Consider the following 7,863-nt stretch of genomic DNA (forward strand, 5'->3'; position numbering starts at 1 on the left):
CGGGGTACCTGGCTGGCTCAGTCAGTAGAGCATGTGACTCTTGATCTCGAAAATCCCACAATGGGCATGGTGTCTACTTAAGAAAAAAAAATCTTCCTCTCAAGCCTCATTCTCCTCTCTTCCTGTGGCTATACTGACTTTACCATACCATATCCACTATGTACATTCTTTGTTTTTATTATTATTATTGAAGCATGGTTGACACGTTACATTAGTCTCAAGTACTCAACATAGTGATTCCACAAGTCTATATGTTATGCTATGCTGACCACAAGTGTAGCTGCCGTCTGTCACCATACACTGCTATTAAAACATACATTTTGTCAAAACAACACAATTTAAAAATGGGCAAAAGAATTCAATACACATTTCACCAAAGAAGATATATGCATGGCTAAAAAGCACATGAAAATAAGCAGTTGATGGGTGCCTGAGTGGCTCAGTTGGCTAGGTGCTTGCCTTTGGCCTAGGTCATGATCTTGCATCCTGGGATCGAGCCCCACATTGGGCTCCCAGTTCAGCAGGGAGTCTTCTCCCTCTCATGCTCTCTTTCTCTCTCCCTCAAATAAATAAATAAAATATATTTTTAAAAGCTTTTATTTATTTATTTTTCAGAGACAGGGAGAGGGAGAGAGAGCACAAGCAGGAGGAGCGGCAGGCAGAGGGAGAAGCAGGCTCCCTGCTGAGCAAGGAGCCCGATGCGGGGCTCAATACCAAGACCCTGGGTTCATGATCTGAGCTGAAGGCAGCCACTTAACCAACTGAGCCACCCAGAAGTCCCTAAATAAAATATAAACAAAAAAAAAATAGCAGTTGAAAAAATGTTCAACATCATTAAGCATCAGGGAAATGCAAATTAAAACCACAATGAAGAAAAAAGAAACCACAACGAGATATCATTTTACACCACTGGAATGGCTAAAATTAAAAAGAGAAACAATTAAAAGTGCTGGCCCGGATGTGAAAAAACAGGAAATCTCAGACACTGGGAATATAAAACGGCACAGCAACTTTGGAAAATAGTTTGTCAGTTTCTTAAAAGGATAGACATAAATTTACCATAAGATCTAGCAATTTCACAACAAAGTATCTACCCAAGAGAAATGAAAACCTACGTCCACACAAGGACTATTATATGAATGTTTATAGCAGTGTTATTCATAATAGCCAAAACTGGAAACAACCCAAATTTCCTTCAGTGGATGAATGGGTATACAAAATGTGGTATATTCATACAATGGAATACCATTCAGGAATAAAAAGGAAAGAATGACAATGTCAGCTTGGTTCAACATCTGAAAATCAATTCATGTAACACATTCTGTTACTAGAATAGAAAAAAATTACAGGATCATCTTAACAAAGAAGAAGAATTTGACAAAACCCAACACTCTTTCATGACAAAAAACACTCAACAAATTAGGAATATAAGGGAACTTCCTCAACCTGATAAAGGTCTTCTATTAAAAACACACAGCTGAGGTGCCTGGGTGGCTCAGTTGCTCAAGTGTCTGACTCTTGATTTTGGCTTAGGTCTTGATCTTGTGGTTGTGAGTTCGAGCTCTGCATTTAAAAAAAAAAAATCAAACCCGCACAGCTAACATCATACTTAATCATGAAAGACTGAATGCTTTCTCCCTAAGATCAGGAACAAGACGAGGATGTCTGCTCTCACCACTTCTATTCAACATTGTACTGGAGGCGCTAGCCATGGCAGGAAAAGAAATAAAAGGCATCCAAATTGGAAAGGAAGAAGACCATCTCTATTTACAGGTGACATGATTGTATAAATAAGAAATCCAAGGAATCCACTAGAGATTATTACAACTAATAAACTAGTTCAACAAGATTGTAGGATACATGACCAATATTTTTTTAAAGATTATTTATTTATTTACTTACTTATTTACTTATTTATTTACTTATTTACTTACTTAGTTACTTACTTACTTAAGTAATCTCTACACCCAAAGTGGGGCTAGAACTCATGATCAACAGTCACATGTTCTTCCAACTGAGTCAGCCAGGTGCCCCAGATCAATATTTTAAAAAATTATATTTTTATAGACTTGCAATGAACAATCTAGAAATCAACGTTAAAAAAATGTTAAGTGAAATAGGCCAGTCACAAAAAGACAAATTTGTATGATTCCACTTCTATGAAATACCCAGACTATTCAAATTTATAGAAACAAAACAGAAAATAGTGGTTGCCAGGGGATGGAGAGAGGGGGATTGCAGAGCTAGCATGTAATGGGTATAGAGTTTCAGTTTGGGAAGATGGAAAAAGTAGTGTAGCTAGACAGTGGCGATGGCTGGACAACAATGTAAATATACTTAATACCACTCAACGGTATGTACACTTAAAATGTTTAAAATGGTAAATTCTACGATATGTGCATTTTACCACAATAAACAGAAATAAGGAATGAAGTACTCATACATGTTACAACTTCCACGTGCACTAAAAACATTATACTAGGTGTAAACAAGTCAGTCACAAAAGTTCACATATATGGTGCCTGATAGTCTAAAATAGGTAAATCCATAGACACAGATAGATTAGGGCTGGTGGGGGGTGGGCGGGGAGAGGAGGCGACAGATAGCTAAAGGGTACAGCATTTCTTTTTGAGATGATGAAAATGTTCTCAAGTCCACTGTGGTGATGAACATAAATGTGAATATAGTCGGGGCGCCTGTGTGGCACAGCGGTTAAGCATCTGCCTTTGGCTCAGGGTGTGATCCCGGCGTTGTGGGATCGAGCCCCACATCAGGCTCTTCCGCTATGAGCCTGCTTCTTCCTCTCCTACTGCCCCTGCTTGTGTTCCCCCTCTCGCTGGCTGTCTCTATCTCTGTCGAATAAATAAATAAAATCTTTAAAAAAAATGTGAATATAGTCAAAACCATTGAATTGTACACTTGAGGCGGTACACTTTGAGTGAATTGTTGATGTGAATTCTCTCTCAAGGCTGTTTTTTGTTGTTGTTGTTAAATATTTTATTTATTCATTTGAGAGAGAGACAGACAGAGAGCACAAGCAGGGGAAGAGGCAGCGGAAGAAGCAGCAGATTCCCCACTGAGCTGGGAGCCTGACATGGGGCTTGATCCCAGCACAAGGAGATTATGACCTGAGCCAAAGGCAGACACTTAACCATCTGAGCCACCCACGCACCCCAATAAGGCTGTTTTTTAAAAACAAGAATGGGGGTACCTGGGTGGCTCAGTTAGTTAAGTGTCCAACACTTGGTTTGGCTCAGGTGATGATCTCAGGGTCATGAGATCGAGCCCGCATCAGGCTCCATGCTCAGTGCAGAGTCTGCTCCAGATTCTCTCCCCTCTCCTTCTCCCTCCCAACCCTACTCTCTCTCTCCCCACACCTCTAAAATAATAAACAAATAAATCTTTTAAAAAATAAATAAAAGAAGCTAATACATACATACTACATACTACAACATTGGTGAACCTCAAAAACATTACACGAAGTGAAAGAAGTCAGACACAAAAGGCCACATATTGTATGAGTTCATTTGTATGAAAGGTCATCTTTGGGAAAGAGAAGCCGATGACAGGTGGTTTGGGCAGCCCTAGTTCCTATTCCCTTCCTGGCCTTCAGACTAGCACCACTCAAGTGACCTCTCAAATGGTGACCTGGCGCAAAGAAGATGTGGGTGGGATGAACACCTGGGTGTGGCAAGAAACTTGCCCACGTTCAGCAGTAGCCACACTTGCCCTCTTACTCTCCAGTAAATCACCTTGCTGATAACTATGGAGCAAAGCGCAAGCAGAAAGGAGAAAGTAAGCCAAGAGGGGCCCTGGGAGACAGCACCTATTTCCTTGGGAAGCTACCATCTGAGACAGGACCTATTTCCTTGGGAAGCTACCATCTGAGAGGGCTCTCCTTCATTCCTTGCAAGGACCTCTACTGCATTCCCTTCCCTCCAGGCCGAGGCTCTCGGCTGAAGCTGCCACACCCACTCCCACTATCTCTGTGAGTGTCTGGCACCCATGCCCAGTTCTGTGAAAATGAATAAAGGAAACCTCCTTCAAAATGGAATAGGGAAAGGCGCCTGGGTCGCTCATTCGTTAAGTGTCTGCCTTCAGATCAGGTCATGATCCCAGGGTCCTGGGATCGAGCCGTCAGGCTCCCTGCTCAGTGGGGAGTCTGCTTCTCCCTCTCCCTCTGCCCGCCGCTCCCTCTGCTTGTGCTCTCTCTCTGTGTTAAATAAATAAATAAAACCTTTAAAAAAATGGAATCGGGAAGCCACAAAGGGGGGGGGCTCTCATGCACCCCCACTCATGGAAGTTTGCATAGGTCGGTAGGAAGAAGGAAGATTTCCTCTCAGCCCAGCAATAGCAAGCTGCCCTCACCTGCAGCCACTTCCAATGCTCATTTTCCTCCAATGGATTTGTATTCAAGACCACCCCTTCCAGCCTCCTCCTTTCCTCTATAAAAGGTCACTCTCCTCCTCTGTTCTCTGTACTTGCCTATGGTTCGCCAACATTTGGGTGTCCTGAAGTTCATTTCCTCTGCTATTCCTGAACACATTCATTTGCTGCTCCATGACATTTGTTGTTTAATTTTTAAGGTGGACAGTTCACATCAGATCTGGATCTAATAAGTCTGAAGTCAGTTTTCAAAGTTGTAGAATTTTCCTTCAGCCATCCAGATTTTGGAGAATTTGGCCATCCTTCCACTCTATGGATTGTGAATTGTCTAGTGACCAATTATTTCCTTCTTCCTCTTCACCTCATATTCACACCTGGCTGTCGCTTCACTTACCAACAACTCCCCAAAGTGAAAGATGACAAATTTGTACCTTTAGCCCCAGTGTTCTGAAACCATGGTGTAAAATTTCTCTGAAATTTCTGGCTGAAACTAAGGGGCCAAATGATACAGACTAGAGAAATAATTTGTTTCAAATGATCTTTCCTCCTTTATGTCCTGGGAAAATGTAAATTATTTGGTTGTTTGTGACAGAAATTATCAGACAGAAAGGTGTGACTCCTTTGCCAAACTTCCTATTGAAAATTAGGGCAGTAGAGTGTTGTGCAAATGAGGGGCCAGCATCCCGCACCACCTCCTTCAGATGGGCAGCGGGGACTCGGGCTCTCCCAGTGTGCCTGAGCACCAAGTTGACCATGCTTTGGGGCAGAAGGTGACGCGGGAGGGGTAATCTTTAACAGAAGCATTAACTGCCCCTCTTACCCTCTTTTCAGAAGTGGTCTCTCTAAAGAGAACCTCTTGTCCTCCAGCGCTTAGCTCTCCATGCTTAACTTCACCCCATCCTGCTTGGACAGAGGCAATGAAATACCCTTTAGCTCAGGCCTCTGGACAGGATGATGTATTTGTGCCCAGGGGCTACTGCAAACTTGCAAACTGCTCACTTGCAAATAGCCCTGCAGTATTGCTGAATTGTCTCCTGTATTTCTTGTCAGTAGATAATTAGATATAGGGGCTTGATCAGATTCAAGCTAGATTTTTTTGACAAGAACATTTTCTTTTTCACAAGGAGGCATACAGTATCTGGTTGTATCTCTTTTTGTGAGTCAGCAGCCATTGATGGTCATTGCCTAAATGATCCATTGATTATTAGCAGTTGTGAAATGCAAATTTACATTTTGTTATTCTTTTCTTTCTTTTTTCTTTTTTGAGAGAGAGAGAGAGCGTGCGAGCACATGAGAGCCTGTGGGGGGTGGTAAAGGGGAGCGAGAGAATCTTAAGCAGGCTCCATGCTCAGTGCACAGCCCAACTCGGGCCTTGATTTCAGGACCCTGAGGTCATGACCTGAGCAGAAATCAAGAATCTGACACTTAACCAACTGAGCCCCTCCAGGTGCCCCACAAATCTGCATTTCTTTTTTTTTTTTAATTTAATCTTTATTTACAGGACACTGCAAGATAGGAGATTCCACAAAGAAATAAGAAACCCACTGAGAGAAGGAGCATCCTACAGTTTGCACAGTTTGGAACTAGTCAAGTATAGTTTTGTTATAAAAAGTGCTACAATAACAAAACACGTTTAAAAACAACTTTTTAGGGGCGCCTGGGTGGCGCAGTCATTAAGTGTCTGCCTTCGGCTCAGGGCGTGATCCTGGCGTTCTGGGATCGAACCCCACATCAGGCTCCTCCACTGGGAGCCTGCTTCTTCCTCTCCCACTCCCCCTGCTTGTGTTCCCCCTCTCGCTGGCTGTCTCTCTCTAATAAATAAGTAAATCTTTAAAAAAAACCCACAACTTTTAAAAAAATATATTTTATTTATTTATTTGTCAGAGAGAGAGCACACAAGCAGGGGGAGCAGCAGGCAGAGGGAGAAGCAGGCTCCTCTCTGAGCAAGGACCCCGATGTGGGACTTAATCCCAGGACCCTGGGATTACGACCAGAGCCGAAGGCAGCTGCCCAACTGACTGAGCCACCCAGACATCCCAACAAACAACTTTCTGCCTCAGCTGTACAATCTAAAAGTTAAAGGTCCCAGGAGTGTGTCCTGAACTTGGAACATATAGCCTTCAGAGGTAGTTTCTGGCACAACATTCTGGTCTTCCTCTTTCTCTCCAGAGAAATACTTCTCAGTAAAGTTTAATGAAGCTTCGTACACAGACTCATGTTCATGGTTTTGTAGAGCATCCCTTTTGTCCAGACCTCCACATTCCTCAATCATCATACTAAGTTTCTCAGTTTCACCTAGTTTCTCGGCAGGCTGAAAGATGTTTGAAATGGCGTCCAGAATAACCAGAATAATTTTGGGATCTGTCACAGTTGAGAGATTCATCAATGGTTCTCTTATGCCACAATGAACAAGGTATACAATCTGTTCAAAAGTCTCACCACTTGTATGGTTGGTCACAGCCCAGACAGCTTCCTTGTGTGTCTTAAACTCTGCCTTAGAGAGAACACCAACGAGGAACCAGACTAATCCATGATTCACAACTTGCTGTACCTTGTCCTGGAGACCAGCTGTGATGTTTGACATCGTCCACGTAGCTTCCTTCTGAATATTAGTTTTGGGGTTCGTTAGCTGGCTGGGGAAGACAGCAAGTGCTCCTGCATCTATTACACCCTGAGTCTGTTCATCTGTCCCAGTGATAATATTTCCTGTGGCTCTTAGCACAGAAGTCACAATGGGCAATTCAGTAGCTCCTAGAAGCCTAAGGTTATCTTGCTTCTGTTCAAATCTACATTTCTTAATTTCTAAAAATAGAAATACTAATTCCTGACATTAGAGATACCAGGTTTCTCACTGAGATTAAATGGGATAATCATAGTTATTTGTTGAGCTATTTTTCTTAGGATGCTGTACATACTTTCGTAAGGTACCAATAGCATGCCCAATAAACAGATAATAAAACTAATATGAAGAAGCTACTTGCCGAGATCACACTGCTAAATATTGGTGGAGTCAGGATTTAAAGCCAGGTCCGTCTAACTACAAAGTTTATGTTCTTACCACTGCTTTTCTTAAATTTATTTATTTATTGTGGGACCACTCTCAGCAAGGAGGCATTTGCCCTAAACATTTTATTCAACTCTCTGATCAGTATCTTGGTATTGCCCACTTTGCACGGACAAAAAACCCCTGAAGTTCAAAGAGGTCAGGTAAAAAGCCAAGCAGCCTTGGAGTTAAGAAGGAAATGGCCTAAGTGTCCCTAAGTGGCAGTATCCGTCCGTGTAGCACGCATGTCTGGCTTCTCAGTTGCGTAAGCTTTAAGAATTAGTGCAATGCATGTGCCTGCTAGTAAACAGGAGACAGACGGAGCGAGTACTCTACCTGAGCGTGTATAAATGACGTTGCACTAGAGCTGACATCAGTCCCTATGTAAATAAGGTAGCATAAACCCGCTGAACACCCGGAAGCGACTGGAGCTG

General features: G+C 42.5%; 1 protein-coding gene across 7 annotated transcripts in view; it reads right to left on the reverse strand.

Annotated features, from left to right (window-relative positions):
- Window positions 1-7,863, reverse strand: part of ZNF318 (zinc finger protein 318) — a 96,803-nt gene that overhangs the window by 88,718 nt on the left and 222 nt on the right. The window lies entirely within an intron of this gene.

The sequence above is a fragment of the Ailuropoda melanoleuca genome, chromosome 19 (assembly GCF_002007445.2).
Source record: "Ailuropoda melanoleuca isolate Jingjing chromosome 19, ASM200744v2, whole genome shotgun sequence".
Classification (NCBI taxonomy): domain Eukaryota; kingdom Metazoa; phylum Chordata; class Mammalia; order Carnivora; family Ursidae; genus Ailuropoda; species Ailuropoda melanoleuca.